The sequence below is a fragment of the Ovis canadensis genome, chromosome 13 (assembly GCF_042477335.2).
Source record: "Ovis canadensis isolate MfBH-ARS-UI-01 breed Bighorn chromosome 13, ARS-UI_OviCan_v2, whole genome shotgun sequence".
Taxonomy (NCBI): domain Eukaryota; kingdom Metazoa; phylum Chordata; class Mammalia; order Artiodactyla; family Bovidae; genus Ovis; species Ovis canadensis.
Window position 1 is genome coordinate 34,658,944 of NC_091257.1, and position 17,636 is coordinate 34,676,579.

The 17,636-nt window shown below is 40.6% G+C and overlaps 1 protein-coding gene across 1 annotated transcript in view; it reads right to left on the reverse strand.

The window, feature by feature from the left end:
* CCDC7 (coiled-coil domain containing 7) overlaps positions 1-17,636 on the reverse strand; it is a 304,496-nt gene that overhangs the window by 24,268 nt on the left and 262,592 nt on the right. The window contains exons 51-53 of the mRNA XM_069547384.1: positions 3,615-3,689; positions 3,016-3,101; positions 2,134-2,204 (exon numbers count right to left, since the gene is read on the reverse strand). The gene's annotated coding sequence lies outside the window, so the exon portion shown is untranslated. The remainder of the gene's footprint in view (positions 1-2,133; positions 2,205-3,015; positions 3,102-3,614; positions 3,690-17,636) is intronic.

Consider the following 17,636-nt stretch of genomic DNA (forward strand, 5'->3'; position numbering starts at 1 on the left):
TGTATTGAAGTTTTACCAGTTATACTTTGATATGATAGAGAATAGAAAATCAATAGAAAAAAATGAAACTAAAAGTTGGTTTTCTGAATATGTCAACAAAGTTGACAAACCCTAAGGAAAAAAATGAATGACTCAAAAGTAGATATTTCAACATAAAACACATTAGTATAGCATTAAATGACTCAATTACCAGAGGGCCTGATACAGGAGATTTATTGGGTGTGGGCTCTGTATTGGCTACTTTGTATTGGAACAGTGCTCTCAGGTGAGTCGTTTATCACCTTCAGGAACTGTTCAGCCCTGGGAAGGCCCCAGACGTCAATGCATCAAAAATACAGAAAATAAAAAGGCATGATAAATATACTTCTGTAATACCATCATCTTGTAAGGTACATTTATCCTAATTAATGAACCAGTATTGACATGTTTTTATTAACCAAATTCATCCTATATGGGCTGAATGTGTCTTCTAAACTGTGACTGTATTTGGAAATTGGACATTTATGGAAATAAGGTTAAATGATGTCATACAGATAGGGCCCTGATAAGATTAGTGTCCTCATTACAAGAGGAGGAGAGAGCAGAACTCTCTTGCTCTTTGTGCACATACGCTAAGGAAAGACCATGTGAGAAGACTACAAGCAAGAGGCTCTCAACAGGAGAAGAGAGCCAGGGGGAAATGTGTCTACAGGCAGATCAGAAGGATGCTTTGAAGATGGAGGAAAGGGGGCCTCAAGTGGAGGGAGTGTGGCCAGCACATGGAAGCCCAGAAAGGCAAAGGAAAGGATTCTCTGGTAGAGACTGCAGGAGGGAACACAGGACCACTGACACCTGATTTTTAGTCTAGTGCAGCCTGTGTTGTATTTTTAGTTTGCCACACTGTAGGCTAATAAATTTGTGTTAAGCTGATAACTTTGTGATAATTTGTTACAGCAACTGCTGTTCAGTCATGTCAGACTCTTTGTGACCCCATGGACTGCCCCATGCCAGGCCTCCCTGTCCCTCACTGTCTCCCAGAGTTTGCTAAAGTTCATGTTCATATTGGTGATGCCATCCAACCCCTGTCATTCTCTGTCACTTGCGTCTCTTGCCCTCAGTCTTTCCCAGCATCAGGGTCTTTTCTAATGTGTTGGCTGTTCACATAAGGTGGCCAAATTATTGGAGCTTCAGCATGAGTATTCGGGGTGGATTTCTTAGGATGGGCTGTTTTGATCTCCCTGCTGTCCAAGGGGCTCTCAAGAGTCTTCTCCAGTCCCCAAAGCATCAGTTTTTCAGCACTCTGGCCTCTCTATGGTCCAGCTCTCACATCTGTACATGACTACTGGAAAGATCATAGCGTTGACTATACAGCCCTTTGTCAGCAAAGTGATGTCTTTGCTTCTTAATACACTGTCTAGGTTTGTCACAAACAGAACAAAAATATAGTGAGGAAGGCCAAATAGAGGCCTCTGAACCTACTTCAGACCCATCTAAGCCAGTAAATTTGAAAAACATCTATGAGAACAGCAGAAATAAATGCAGAAACTAATGACTCAAAGGATGCAGGCATGGTGGACTCCATCATATGTTTAATTTGCTAATCTGCCCGCTCTGGACTCAACTAGTAGGCACATGGATAGATGCCAGGAGAGAGGAGGTGTAAGTGCTGGAGCAGATTTTCATGGCCTGTGGTATATGGCATGTGTCCATTGAGCCACTATATGTGTTCTTTTTCATTTTTACCAGAAAAGATCATGAATTTGCATCCACTTGGGATGGACAACAGTATATATGTCTATCTGGCAGTGTTTACTCTCTCAGCCTCTCATATGTCTGAAGAGATGTGACCCAGTCAGACATCTGATAAACAGCACATCAGCTATGTCTTCAGAACTAGGCTCGTTATTCCAGATGGCTAAGAGGTCACAGTATTTTGGATGCCTTTATAGCCATATGTATTCCAAGGGGTAGGAGACAAAGTAAATATTCAATGGCATACCATATCAGTAAGGCTCTTAGGAGCATGCTAAGATATCCCCTCAAAAATGAAAGATAATTACATGTCACAGATCTCAGTGATGAGGATTTTAAAAAGTGCTTGGTAATCCTATCTGGGTTCTGGAGGATGTGTATTTGAAACTTGAAAGTACTTACCTGACCCACATATCAGGTGATACTGCTGGGTTTGAATGGGACTCAGGAAAGAGCTCTGCAGCAAGTGCAGTCTAGGGGTAAACAGACAAGATGATTGAATCCTATGAACTAACAGGCTCTAATATACCAAGTGACTGGAAAGATGAATGTGGAGTTTATGGCAAGCTCAAGTAGGAGAATAAAAATCTATACCCTGGGGGCCAGACTGACATGAAAAAAAAACAAAACAAACAAACTACTACTGACTGGGACATCACAGACTGATGCTAAAGCTGAAACTCCAGTACTTTGGCCACCTCATGCGAAGAGTTGACTCATTGGAAAAGACCCTGATGCTGGGAGGGATTGGGGGCAGGAGGAGAAGTGGACGACAAGAGGATGAGATGGCTGGATGGCATCACTGACTCGAAGGACATGGGTTTGGGTGAACTCTGGCAGTTGGTGATGGACAGGGAGGCCTGGTGTGGTCGCAGAGTCGGACATGACTGAGCGACTCAACTGCCGATTATCACCTGAGTTTTGTCAGATGCTTCACATTAAAATGACAATGGATCCAATAGCAGTCTGTTCCGGGGTAGATGCTGTATCCAAGACGGGGCACAAGTAAGGCCAGAGGGCTCAAGTTATCCGGATGAGTGGGTGACTCAGACCCCCATGTTATCCACCATCAGCCACACCCACAGTCAGTTAGGAGGTTGGGGAAGTCTGTGTCTAGTTGATGGATGAGTTAAAAAAAACCAGGTAGCATTCACAGAGGGATCACCCTGTACCAATAATATGGAAACAAGTTAAAATGGGTTGTTGTATTCTAAGTTCATACTCGGGTGATGCTGAAAGACAAGTAATCCTCCAAAGAGAAATCCTGCAATGGCCAGAGCTTACCCACTCTGTCAAGAGAAGGGTCCTGAGGGGAGATCATACCCTTGCTCACTGCTAATGGTGAATGACTCGGCTGGTTGGTGAGAAGCCTGTAAAGAGAGAAAAGTAGAGTGGGGAAAAAGAAATTTAGAAGAAATCAGATGGGTAAACTCACAGGTCCCACAGCATATACATTACATTTAATGCTCAAATAACATCCACTAAGAAAGAGGCTCTTTAAAAAATATAGACTAACTCTGTGAAGCTGAAGAATCAAAAATCAAAATGTGAAATACTACTACTACTACTAGAGAAATATCTTCTTTAGGTAGGCAGAAATTTCTAATACTGGAAACAAAGCTAAATAAATTATAGATTGCTCTTCACTAAAATTACGAACTTCAGTTACTGAATTATTAAGAGAGTGAGAAATTAAACAAGATACTGGAAAATCAAAATTGGATATACATACATGTAATAAAGAATTTATATTCAGAATGTGTTAATAATTCCTATAATCATTAAGTAAAAGAATAACCCACTTTGAGAAAGTGGCAAAGGCTTGAACACACACATCACTGAAGAGATCTGTATGACCAGTAAACACAGAAAAAGATGCTCACCATAACTGTGCAACAGGGCCAGGCATATTAACAGCATGACTGCAGCCCCATGCCACTTCAAACACACTAGAGTGGCTGAAATGGAAAAATACGGTAATATCAAGTATACGCAAGAATGTCCAGCAAGCACAATTTTCATTTGTGGCTTGTGGAAATGTTAAAAAAAAGTTTGGTATTATCTAGTAAATTTAATCATATGTGTAACTTATGGGCCTTCAGTTTTACTTCTAGGTGTTTACCCTAGATAAACAAGTACATGAACCTACTAGAAGTCATGAACAAACCATTTCATAGCACCTCTATTTCTAACGGTCAACAGTTTGGAACAAACCAAATGTTCATTATCAGTTTATACAATGCAACAAAATTGATTAAAGAAAAAAAAATGAGTAATGACACATGCAACAACTTGGATAAATCTCACAAATCAGTGTTGATAAGAGAATACATACACAAGAGTACATACCGTATGATTCTACTTATGTGAAGTTCAAGATAGGCAAAATAATCAGAAGTGATAGAAATGAGAACGGTGATTAGGTTTGGGTGAGAGTGGGTCATGACTGGGAAGAGTAAAAGGAAAATTTTTGTGGTGATGGAAATGTTCTATATTTTGACTTTGGCTTTGGTGGTAGATACATGATTATATACAAAAGTGAAAATTCATTGAACTGTACACTTTGTATTATGTAATTTACCTCCTTTACTATGTTATACCTCAATGGAAACAAATTATTTTAATACAATCTGCCATATTATAGAGTTGAGCAGTATCATTTGATAACCTTAATAGATGCAAATAAGTATTAGATAAAATTCAGAAGTCATGTTTAAAAAAAAACTCAGAAACTAGTAATAGAAGGTGAGGAGGTCTTTAAAGATAATTTACAAAAATGAGTAACTCAGGAGGTGATCCCAAGATGGCAGAGGAATAGGACAGGGAGACCACTTTCTCCCCCACAAATTCATCAAAAGATCCTTTGAATGCTGAGCAGCTTCCACAAAACAACTTCTGAACACTGGCAGAGGACACCAGGCACCTAGAAAGGCAGCCCATTCTCTTTGAAAGGAGGTAGGACAAAATATAAAAGACAAAAGGAGAGACAAAAGAGTTAGGGATGGAGACCCCTCGTCTTGGAGAGGGAGTCATGAAGAAGGGGAAGTTTCCAAACAGGAAACCCTCTCACAGGAAGGCCTGTGGGGAGTTTTGAAATCTCAGAGGGCAACATAACCGGGAGGAAAAGAACCCCACGGAACACGTGCCTAACTGCAACTGCCAACAGAGACTCCCATCCACCACCAGTGAGCAGGGGCTGAACAGGGGGACATGGGCTGCATAATCAGTGCTTAGGGTAAGGACCGGGCCTGAATGCCCTGAGGACAATCTGAGGGCGCTAACGTGAGATAGCATCCCAAACTGTGGCATAGCCAGAGAGAAAAAGAAAAGGGAAATTTCCCACGAAAGGCTCTAATGCACAGCCTGGCCTGTTCACAGAACAAAGGGATTGAGTGAATACCAAAGGAGAGCTAGCCGGCTGCCTACAGGCTCCAATCTCAGCCCCAGAGACCAGCATCCCCCACCAGACCGTGAGCAGGCTCCCAGCTGCTAACCACGTCTTCCTGGGATCGTCTTTCTGGGATCCTGAACAGTTGACGTCTGCCAGGAGGGTCACAGCCTGAGATCAGCTCCCCAGAGGAGACACACGGCACACCTGAGATAGTGCACTCGTGGCGACAGGGGAGGTGATTAAGATGTATGGCCCACCTGGGACAGTGCGCTTGCCAAACACCTGGTTGCCTGAGCTGCTTGGACAAGGGAAGTGCAAAAAACACACACCCAACCGAGTGGTGCCCTTGCAGAGAACCCGAGAACCTGAATGGCTTAGACCTGGGAAGTGCAAGAAATGCAGGGCCTGAGTTGGACAGTGCTCCTGCAGAGTACTGTGGAGCCTGAGCAGTGTAGACCAGCAAAGTACACACCGCTGTGAGCTGGGGCAAACCCAGTGTGGTCCATACACTGCAAGTAATCACCACACATGCCACTTTTCTTTTTTTTTTTTGCAGTGTCCCTCTCTCCCCACAACACAATTGAACAAGTGAGCCTAAATAAGTGACCACCTTCACCCTCCTGTGGCAGGGTGGAAATTAGACACTGAAGAGACCTGCAAACAGGAAGCCAAAATAAACAAAGAAGAGGGAACTGCTCTGGAAGTGACAGATGCAGCAGATACAACCTGCAGTGGGCCTTAGGAAGCGCCACTCTGAACAAAGCTAGTGGAGGTGATGGAATTCCAGTTGAGCTATTTCAAATCTTAAAAGATGATGCTGTGAAAGTGCTGCACTCAATATGCCAGCAAATTTGGAAAACTCAGCAGTGGCCACAGGACTAGAAGAGGTCAGTTTACATTCCAATCCCAAGGAAAGGCAATGCCAATAAATGTTCAAACTACCACACAATTGCACTCATCTCACATGCTAGTAAAATAATGCTCAAAATTCTCCAAGCCAGACTTCAACAATATGTGAACCGTGAAATTCTAGATGTTCAAGCTGGTTTTAGAAAAGGCAGAAGATCCAGAGATCAAACTGCCAACATCTGCTGGATCATTGAAAAAGCAAGAGAGTTCCAGAAAAACATCTACTTTTACTTTATTGACCATGACAAAGCCTTTGACTATGTGGATCACAACACACTGTGGAAAATCCTGAGGGAGATGAGAATTCTAGACCACCTGACCTGCCTCTTGAGAAACCTGTATGCAGGTCGGGAAGCAACAGTTAGAACTGGACATGGAACAACAGACTGGTTCCAAATAGGAAAAGGAGTAGGTCAAGGCTGTCTATTGTCACCCTGCTTATTTAACTTCTATGCAGAGTACATCATGGGAAACGCTGGACTGGATGAAGCACAAGCTGGAATCAAGATTGCTGGGAGAAATATCAATAACAAATATGCAGATGACACCACCCTCATGGCAGAAAGTGAAGAACTAAAGAGCCTCTTGGTGAAACAGGAGAGTGAAAAGTTGGCTTAAAACTCAACATTCAGAAAACTAAGATCATGGCATCCAGTCCCATCACTTCATGGCAAATAGATGGGGAAACTGGAAACAGTGGCTGACTTTATTTTTCTGGGCTTCCAAATCACTGCAGATGGTGATTGCAGCCATGAAATTAAAAGATGCTTACTCCTTGGAAGAAAAGTTATGACCAACCCAGTTTAGTTCAGTTCAGTCACTCAGGTGTGTCTGACTCTTTGCGACCCCAGGAACTGCACCATGCCAAGGCCTCCCTGTCCATCACCAAATTCCAGAGTACCCAAACTCATGTCCATTGAGTCGTGGATGCCATCCAACCATCCCGTCCCCTATCATCCCCTTCTCCTCCTGCCCTCAATCTTTCCCAGCATCAGGGTCTTTTCAAATGAGTCAGCTCTTTGCATCCAGGGGCCAAAATATTGGAGTTTCAGCTTCAACATCAGTCCTTCCAATGGAAACCCAGGACCGATCTCCAGGATGGACTGGTTGGATCTCCTTGCAGTCCAAGGGACTCTCAAGGTCTTCTCTAACACCACAGTTCAAAAGCATCAATTCTTCAGTGCTCAGCTCTCTTTATAGTTCAACTCTCACATCCATAGATGATTAGTGGAAAAATCATAGCCTTGACTAGATGGACCTTTGTAGGTAAAGCGATGTCTCATTTTCAATATGCTGTCTAGGTTGGTCATAACTTTCCATCCAACGAGTAAGCGTCTTTTAATTTCATGGCTGCAACCACCATCTGCAGTGATTTGGAAGCCCAGAAAAATAAAGTCAGCCACTGTTTCCCCTTCTATTTGCCATGAAGTGACAGGATGGGATACTATGATCTTTGTTTTTTGAATGTTGAGCTTTAAGCCAACTTTTTCACTCTCCTCTTTCACTTTCATCAAGAAGCTCTTTAGTTTTTCTTCACCTTCTGCCATGAGGGTGGTGTCATCTGCATATCTGAGGTTATTGATATTTCTCCCGGCAATCTTGATTCCAGCTTGTACTTCATCCAGCCCAGTGTTTCTCATGATGCACTCTGCATACAATTTAAATAAGCAGGGTGACAATATATAGCCTTGACGTACTCCTTTTTCTATTTGGAACCAGTCTGTTCCATGTCCAGTTCTAATTGTTGCTTCCTGACCTGCATACAGGTTTCTCAAGAGGCAGGTCAGGTGGTCTGGAATTCTCATCTCTTTCAGAATTTTCCAGTTTCTTGTAATCCTCATAGTCAAAGGCTTTGGCATAGTCAATAAAGCAGATATAAATGTTTTTCTTGAACTTTCTTGCTCTTTTGATGATCCAGTGGATGTTGGCAATTTGATCTCTGGTTCTTCTGCCTTTTCTAAAACCAGCTTGACACATCTGGAAGTACACAGTTCACATATTGCTGTAGCCTGGTTTGAAGAATTTTGAGCATTACTTTACTAGTGTGTGAGATAAGTGCAATTGTGAGGTAGTTTGAACATTCTTTGGCATGCCTTTCTTTGGGATTGAAATCAAAACTGTGGAAAAATGTTTTTTCCAGTCCCCCTGTGGCCACTATTGAGTTTTCCAAATTTGCTAGCATATTGAGTGCAGCACTTTCATAGCATCATCTTTTAGGATTTGAAATAGCTCAACTGGTATAACATCACCTCCACTAGCTTTGTTCAGAGTGATGCTTCCTAAGGCCCCCACGACTTCACATTTCAGGATGTCTGGCTCTAGGTGAGTGATCATACCATTGTGACTATCTGGGTCATGAAGATCATTTTTTGTACAGTTCTGTGTATTCTTGCCACCTCTTCTTAATATCTTCTGCTTCTGTTAGGTCCATACCATTTCTGTCCTTTATTGAGCCCATCTTTACATGAAACATTCCCTTGGTATCTCTAATTTTGTTGAAGAGATCTCTAGTCTTCCCCATTCTATTGTTTTCCTCTTTCTTTGCATTGATCGCTAAGGAAGGCTTTCTTATCTCTCCTTGCTTTTCTTTGGACCTCTACATTCAAATGGATATATCTTTCCTTTTTCCTTTGCTTTTCACTTCTCTTCTTTTCACAGCTATTTGTAAGGCCTCCTCAGACAGCCATTTTGCTTTTCTGCCTTTCTTTTTCTTGAGGATGGTCTTGATCCCTGTCTCCTATACAATGTCACAAACCTCCGTGCATAGTTCATCTGGCACTCTATCAGATCCCTTAAATCTATTTCTCACTCCCACTGTTTAATGATAATGAGCAGCGTCTGTGCTTTGCTGAAGCAGTCATGAAGAGATACCCCATGTCCAAGGTAAGAGAAACCCAAGTATGATGATAGGTGCTAAGAGAGGGCATCAGAGGGCAGACAGACTGAAACCACAATCACAGAAAACTACCAATCTGATCACATGGACCACAGCCTTGTCCAACTCAATGAAACTAAGCCATGCCATGTGGGGCCACCCAAGATGGACGGGTCATGGTTGAGAGGTCTAACAGAATGCCCAACTTAGACAGCATGTTAAAAAGCAGAGACATTACTTTGCCAGCAAAGGTCCCTCTAGTCAAGGCTATGGTTTTTCCAGTGGTCATGTATGGATGTGAGTGTGGGAGTATAAAGAAAGCTGAGCACCGAAGAATTGAAGCTTTTGAACTGTGCTGTTGGAGAAGACTCTTGAGAATCCCTTGGACTGCAAGGAGATCCAACCAGTCCATCCTCAAGGAAATCAGTCCTAAATGTTCATTGGAAGGACTGATGTTGAAGCTGAAACTCCAATACTTTGGCCACCTGATGTGAAAGCTGACTCGTAAAGACCCTGATGCTGGGAAAGATTGAGGGCAGGAGGAGAAGGGGAGGACAGAGGATGAGATGGTTGGATGGCATCACCAACTCAATGGACATGGGTTTGGGTGGACTCCGGGAGTTGGTGATGGACAGGGAGGCCTGGCGTGCTGCAGTCCATGGGGTCGCAAAGAGTCGGACACAACTGAGCAACTGAACTGAACTGAACATTGACTAAGCATTGGAGGGGGCTTATACACCTTGAGAACAAGTAGAAGCTGGAACAAGGAAATATCTGAAACTGAACTGACCCCATACTGTCGACAACAGCACCAGAGAAATTCCTAGATATATTTTTACTATTATCACTTTTTAATTTTTTAAAAGTTCTTATTATTCTATTAATTTTCATTTCATAACCTATTACCTTGCCAAAAGACCCTATTTTAAAAGCAAATTTCATATTATATATATTTTATAATTTTTGTAATTGATTTTGTTAAAAAATTTTTTTTTGAGAGTCTAACCTCTAGATTTTTAATCTTTGCTTTTTGGTATTTGTTATCAATTTTGTACCTTTAAGAATCTAATCTTCAGTATCCATTTTTACTTAGGGGTGTGATTACTGGGTTGATTGCTCTTACCCCTTTTGACTCTCCCTTTTTTCCCCCAGGTCACCTCCATCTTCTCCCTCCCCCTTGTCTTCTCTATGTGACTCTGTGAATCTCTCTGGGTATTCCAGGCTGTGGAGAGCACTTAGGCAACTGACTACTGGCTAGATTGCTCTCTCTCCTTTTGGCTCCCCCTCTTCTCTTCCTGGTCACCTCTATCTCCCTCCTCCCTCTTCTCTTCTCCATGTAACTCTGTGAGCCTCTCTGAGTGTCCCTTACTGTGGAGAATTGTTTCACCATTAACCTAGATGTTTTATCATCTATGCTGTATGGATGGAGAAGTCTTGAGGATATTGTAAGGATAAGACTGAAAGCCAGAGGCAGGAGGCTTAACTCCAAAACTTGAAAACATCAGAGAACTCCTGATTATAGGGAACATTAACAAACAAGAGCTCACCCAAAAGGCTCCATACCTACACTGAAACCAAGCTCCACCCAAGAGCCAACAAGTTCCAGAGCAAGACATACCATGCTAATTCTCCAGCAAAGCAGGAGCACAGCCCTGAGCATTAAAAGACAGGCTAACCGAAACCATGCCAAACTCCTACACACCACAAAACTCACTACTGGACACTTCATTGCACTCGAGAGAAGAGATCCAGCTCCACCCACCAGAACACAGACACAAGCTCCCCTAACTAGGAAACCTTGACAAGCCACTAGTCCAACCCCATCCACAAGGAGCAGGTGCCACAATAAAGAGGAACCACGAACTTCCAGCCTACAGAAAGGGCACCACAAACACAGCAATAAAAACAAAATGAAAAGGCAGAGAAATATTCAGTAGGTAAAGGAACATGATAAATGCCCACCAAACCAATCAAAAGAGGAGATATGGAGTCTATCTGAAAAATAATTCAGAATAATGATAGTAGAGATAATCCAAAATCTTGAAAACAAAATGGAATTACAGATAAATAGACTACAGACAAGGATTGAGAAGATGCAAGAAATGTTTAACAAGGACCTAGAAGAAACAAAGAAGAGTCAGTCAATAATGAATAATGCAATAAATGAGATCAAAAGCATTCTGGAGGGGGCAAACAGTAGAATAACTGGAGGCAGAAGATAGGATAAGTGAGGTGGAAGATAGAATAGTGGAAATAAATGAAGCAGAGAAGAAAAAAGAATTAATGAGGACAACCTCAGAGACCTCTGGGACAATGTTAGACACCCCAACATTAGAATCATAGGAGTCCCAGAAGAAGACAAAAAAGGGCGTGAGAAAATACTTGAGGAGATAATAGTTGAAAGCTATTGGGGAAGGAAATAGCTACCCAAGTCCAAGAAACCCAGAGTCCCAAACAGGATAAACCCAAGGCAAAACACCCCAAGACACATATTAATCAAACTAATGAAACACAAAGAGCAAATATTAAAAGCAGCAATGGAAAAGCAACAACACACAAGGGGATCTCCATAAGGATAACAGCTTATCTTTCAATAGAAACTCTTCAGGCCAGAAGGGAATGGCAGGACATATTAAAGTGATGAAAGAGAAAAACCTACAACCCAGATTATAGTACCCAGCAAGGATCTCATTCAAATATGAAGGAGAAAACAAAAGCTTTACAGACAAGCAAAAGCTGAGAGAATTAAGCACCACCAAACCAGCTCTCCAACAAATGCTAAAGGATCTTCTTTAGACAGGAAACATAGAAAAGGTTTACAAACTCCAACCTAAAACAACAAAGTAAATGGTAATGGGATCATATTTATCAATAATTACCTTAAATGTAAATGGGTTGAATGCTCCAACCAAAAGACAGACTGGCTGAATAGATACAAAAACAAGACCCCTATATATGCTGTCTACAAGAGACCCACCTTAAACCAAGGGACACATAATAGACTGAAAGTGAAGGGCTGGAAGAAATATTTCATGCAAATAGAGATCATAAGAAATCAGGAGTAGCAATACTCATATCAGATAAAATAGACTTTGAAATAAAAATTGTAAACAGAGAGAAAGAAGGACACTACATAATGATCAAAGCATTAATCCAAGAAGTGAGTGAAAGTCACTCAGTCATGTCTGACTCTTTGTGACCCCATGGACTGTATACTGACTGGAGTGGGTAGCCTTTCCCTTCTCCAGGGATTCTTCCGAACCCAGGGATCAACCCAGGTCTTCCGCATTGCAGGCGGATTCTTTACCAGCTGAGCCACAAGGGGAGTCCAAAAATACTGGAGTGGGTAGCCTATCCCTTCTTCAGGGGATCTTCCCAACCCAGGAATCTAAATGGGGTCTCTTGCATTGCAGGTGGATTCTGAAGAAGATGTAACAATTATAAATATATATGCACCCAACATAGGAGCACCTCATTACATAAGGCAATGATAACAAGTATGAAAGGAGAAATTAACAGTAACACAAGAATAGCGGGAGATTTTAATACCCTGCTCACAACTGTGAATAGATCAACCAAACAGAAAATTAGCAAGGAAACATAAACTTTAAATGATACAATGGACCAGTTAGACCTAATTGATATCTATAGCACATTTCACCCCAAAACACTGAATTGCACCTTTTTCTCAAGTGCACATGGAACATTCTCCAGGATAGATCACATCCTGGGCCATAAATCTAGCCTTGGTAAATTAAAAAAAAATTGAAATCATTTCAAGCATCTTTTCTGATGACAATGCAATAAGATTAGATGTCAACTACAGGGGAAAAAAAGTATTAAAAATACAAGCATATGGAGGCTAAATAACATGCTTCTGAATCATCAACAAATCATGGAAGAAATAAAAATGGAAATCAAAATATGTATAGAAACAAATGAAAATAAAAACACAACAACCCAAAATCTATGGGATTCAGTAAAAACAGTGCTAAGGGGAAGGTTCATAGTAATATACACTTATGTCAAGAAACAAGAGAAAAATAAAACATATAACCTAACTTTACACCTAAAGCAACTAGAAAAAGAGGAAATGAAGAACCCCAGAGCTAGTAGAAGGAAAGAAATCATAAGAATTAGAGCAGAAATAAATGAAAAAGAAACAAAGGAGACTACAGCAAAAATCAGCAAAACTACAAGCTGGTTTTTTGAGAAGATAAATGAAATAGACAAACCACTAGCCATACTCATCAAGAAAAAAAAAGGAGAAGAATCAAATCTACAAAATTAGAAATGAAAATGGAGAGATCACAACAGACAACACAGAAATACAAAGGATCATAGGAGACTACTATCAGCAACTATATGCCAATGAAATGGACAACTTGGAAGAAATGGACAAATTCTTAAAAAAGTATCAGGAAGAAATAGAAAATCTTAACAGACCCATCACAAGCACAGAAATTGAAACTGTAATAAAAAAATCTTTCAACAAACAAAAGCCCAGGACCAGATGGCTTCACGGGTAAATTCTACCAAACATTTAGAGAAGAGCTAACACCTATCCTACTCAAACTCTTCCAGAAAATTGCAGAGGAAGGTAAACTCCCAAACTCATTCTATGAGGCCACCATCACCCCAATACCAAAACCTGACAAAGAAGCCACAAAAAAAGAAAACTACAGGCCAATATCATTGATGAACATAGATGCAAAAATCCTCAACAAAATTCTAGCAAACAGAATCCAACAACATATTAAAAAGATCATATGTCATAACCAAGTGGGCTTTATCCCAGGGATGCAAGGATTCTTTAATATTTGAAAATCAATCAATGTGATATACCATATTAACAAACTGAAAGATAAAAACCATATGATCATCTCAATAGATGCAGAGAAAGCCTGTGACAAAAATTCAACACCAATTTGTGATAAAAACTCTCCAGAAAGCAGGCACAGAAGCAACATACCTCAACATAATAAAAGCCATATATGATAAACCCACAGCAGACATTATCCTCAATGGCAAAAAATTGAAACCATTTCTTCTAAAGTCAGGAACATGACAAAGGTGCCCACTCTCACCACTCCTATTCAACACAGTTTTGGAAGCTTTGGCCACAGCAATCAGATAAGAAAAAGAAAAGGAGTCCTGCTGGGGTCCAGCCCCGGTGGATTCAGGGTGATTCGAAGGGGAGACAGAGTAGGCAAGGAAAAAACCTATTTATTAATATAAGATTAGATTAGGAAGAAATAGTGTAGTAGGAAAAAATAAGTGGAGAAAAGAGGCTGAATAACTTGGTTTACGTGGAAAGCCAATAAAGTTCCAGACAAGGAGCTTGCACAATCTACGTTAGGCCACCGGCGTCCGTTTGAATATCGGAGAGTGCCCCGCCTTGGGCTCTCTCTCTTATGGATCTTAGAAGCCAGGACAAGTAAGTAGACATGGCGAGCCTCCACACCCCAGATGGGAATTCAGCCTGAAATTAGAGTAAAGAGGAGACACGGGGGAAACCAGTCCTTCCAATGACTGGCCCGGCCTCTATTGTCTAGAAAGGCCTCTTATACTTTTGATTATACATAGAGATCAATGGGTAATACAAAGTTATGCAGCATTAGCAGCCTAGACTCTTATCAAAACCAGGCTTTTCTCTCTGCATACAAGTCTTAGGTGATTTACATCATGTTCTGGCCAAAAGGGCCAATTAACATTTTACAGCCTTTTTTCTGATAAGGGTTTGTCAACCAAAAGACTTATTTGTGTTGATCTTCCCAAAGTCTGGTGCCACTCTCAGAAAGCACTAAATAAAGTTACATTCTTACATAGCAAGGACACAAGAGGAGTGCAGTGATATATAACAAAGAGAAAAGTAATTAACTCAAAAGTCTAGTGTTGCTAACATCAAAACTATTATATATCTTTTTCCATATCCCATTTACATTGATTAACATCCTCCCAGGTGCCTAAAAGATAAAGAATATGGAGGCCTGGCAGCAATCATTGAGTCAACAGTGAAAACCCATCACCAATATGATTTTTAACTCTTTAGAAAAGGCTCTGTATCTTTAAGATGCTTTTAAGCTTTGCGCCTCTCGCGGTTGGGGGGCTGTAAGCAATTCACAAGCTGTAAGAGGTCCGGGGGAACCTGTTAGGCAAGCTAGAGAGCTATCAGAGGGGTTTAACTGAAACATCCCTTTCAAATGCAGAAGACTAAAGCCCTGATTTGACTTTTTCCAGAGAATATCAGAAGAGTGGAAAAGCAGGCAGATTCTTATTTTGGGGGGTACATGCTCAGGAAATACCAGGGGGAAAACCTGAGGTCTGATTAGCCTTGCCATCAGAGCTCTGCCTCATGACCTTGTCACGGGTGGAATTCCTCTCGCTGGCTCCCAGCAGAGTCCAGATTGGAAAAGAAGTAAAACTCTCACCCTTTGCAGATGACATGGTCCTCTACATAGAAAACCCTGAAGACACCACCAGAAAATTACTAGAGCTAATCAATGAATCTAGTAAAGTTGCAGGATATAAAATCACCACACAGAAATCCCCTGCATTCCTATACACTAATAATGAGAAAACAGAAAGAGAAATTAAGGAAACAATCCCATTCATCATTGCAGTGAAAAGAATAAAATACTTAGGAATACATGTACTTAAGAAACAAAAGACCTATGTATAGAAAACTATAAAACACTGATGAAAGACATCAAAGTGAATACAAATAGTTGGAAAATTATACCATGTTCATGGATTGGAAGAATCAATATAGTGAAAATGAGTATACTACCCAAAGCAATCTACAGATTCAGTGTAATCTCTATCAAGCTACCAATGGTATTTTTCACAGAACTAGAACAAATAATTTCACAATTTGTATGGAAACACAAAAAACCTTGAATAGCCAAAGCAATCTTGAGAAAGAGGAATGGAACTGGAGGAATCAACCTGCCTGACTTCAGACCATACTACAGAGCTACAGTCATCAAGACAGTACAGTACTGGCACAAAGAGAGAAATAAAGATCAATGAAACAAAATAGAAAGCCCAGAGATAAATCCATGCACCTATGGACACCTTATCTTTGACAAAAGAGGCAAAAATATACAATGAAGAAAAGACAATCTCTTTAACAAGTGGTGCTGGGAAAATCAGTCAACCACAGGTGAAAGAATGAAACTAGAACACTTTCTAACAGCATACACAAAAATAAACTCAAAATGGATTAAAGATCTAAATGCAAGACCAGAAAGTATAAACTCCTAGAGGAAAACATAGGCAAAACATTCTCCGACATAAATCACAGCAGGATCCTCTATGACCCACCTCCCAGTATATTGGAAATAAAAGCAAAAATAAACAAATGGGACCTAATTAAACTTAAAAGCTTTTGCATAACGAAGGAAACTATAAGCAAGTTGAAAAGGGAGCCTTCAGAATGGGAGAAAATAATAGCAAATGAAGCAACTGACAAAGAATTAATCTCCAAAATATACAAGCAGCTCATGCAGCTCAATACCAGAGAAATAAATGACCCAACCAAAAAATGGGCTAAAGAACTAAAGAGACATTTCTCCAAAGAAGACATACAGATGGCTAACAAATGCATGTGAAGATGCTCAACATCACTCATTATCAGAGAAATGCAAATCAAAACCACAATGAGGTACCATTTTACGCCAGTCAGAATGGCTGCTATCAAAAAGTCTGCAAACAATAAATGCTGGAGAGGATGTGGAGAAACGGAAACTCTCTTATGCTGTTGGTGGGAATACAAACTAGTACAGCCACTATGGAGAACTGTGTGGAGATTCCTTTAAAAACTGGAAATAGAACTGCCATATGACCCAGCATATACCTCCCACTGCCTTGCATATACACTGAGGAAACCAGAATTGAAAGAGACATATGTACCCCAATGTTCATCACAGCACTGTTTACAATAGCTAGAACAAGGAAGCAACCTTGGATATCTATATCCATCAGCAGACAAAGGGATAAGAAAGTTGTGGTACATATACACAATGGAATATTACTCAGCTATTAAAAAGAACACATTTGAATCAGTTCTACTGAGGTGGATGAAACTGGAGCCTATTATACAGAGTGAAGTAAGTCAGAAAGAAAAATACCAATACAGTATATTAATTCATATATATGGAATTTAGAAAGATTGTAACAATGACCTTATATGCAAGACAGCAAAAGAGACACAGATATAAGGACCAGACTTTTGGATTTTGTGGGAGAAGGTGAGGGTGGGATGATTTGAGAGAATAGCATTGAAACATTTATATTACCATATGTGAAATAAATGATCAGTCCAAGTTCAAAGCACTCACTCAGGGATGGGATGGGAAGGGAGCTGGGAGAGGGGTTCAAGATGGGAGACACATGTGTACCCATGGCTGATTCATGTCAATGTATGGCAAAAACCACCACAATACTGTAAAGCAATTAGCCTCCAAATAAATTAAGTTTTAAAAGATCAGTAACTCAGAAAACATACTTGTTAACAAAATATTGAAAGTATTTCCTCTGAGAGAAACAGCAAAAAATGTCTGCTGTGAAGCAGACCTCAAGACAGATTTAGAACTGTACTGGATTTGACAGACTTTGAACTGTACTAGAGATGGAGCAGATGTTGACCAAGAGAGCCTTGAAATTGTGATGGAGGTCTAACACACAAGAAAACAAAGAAGGAAGATTACTTAAGAGAGTATCAGACTA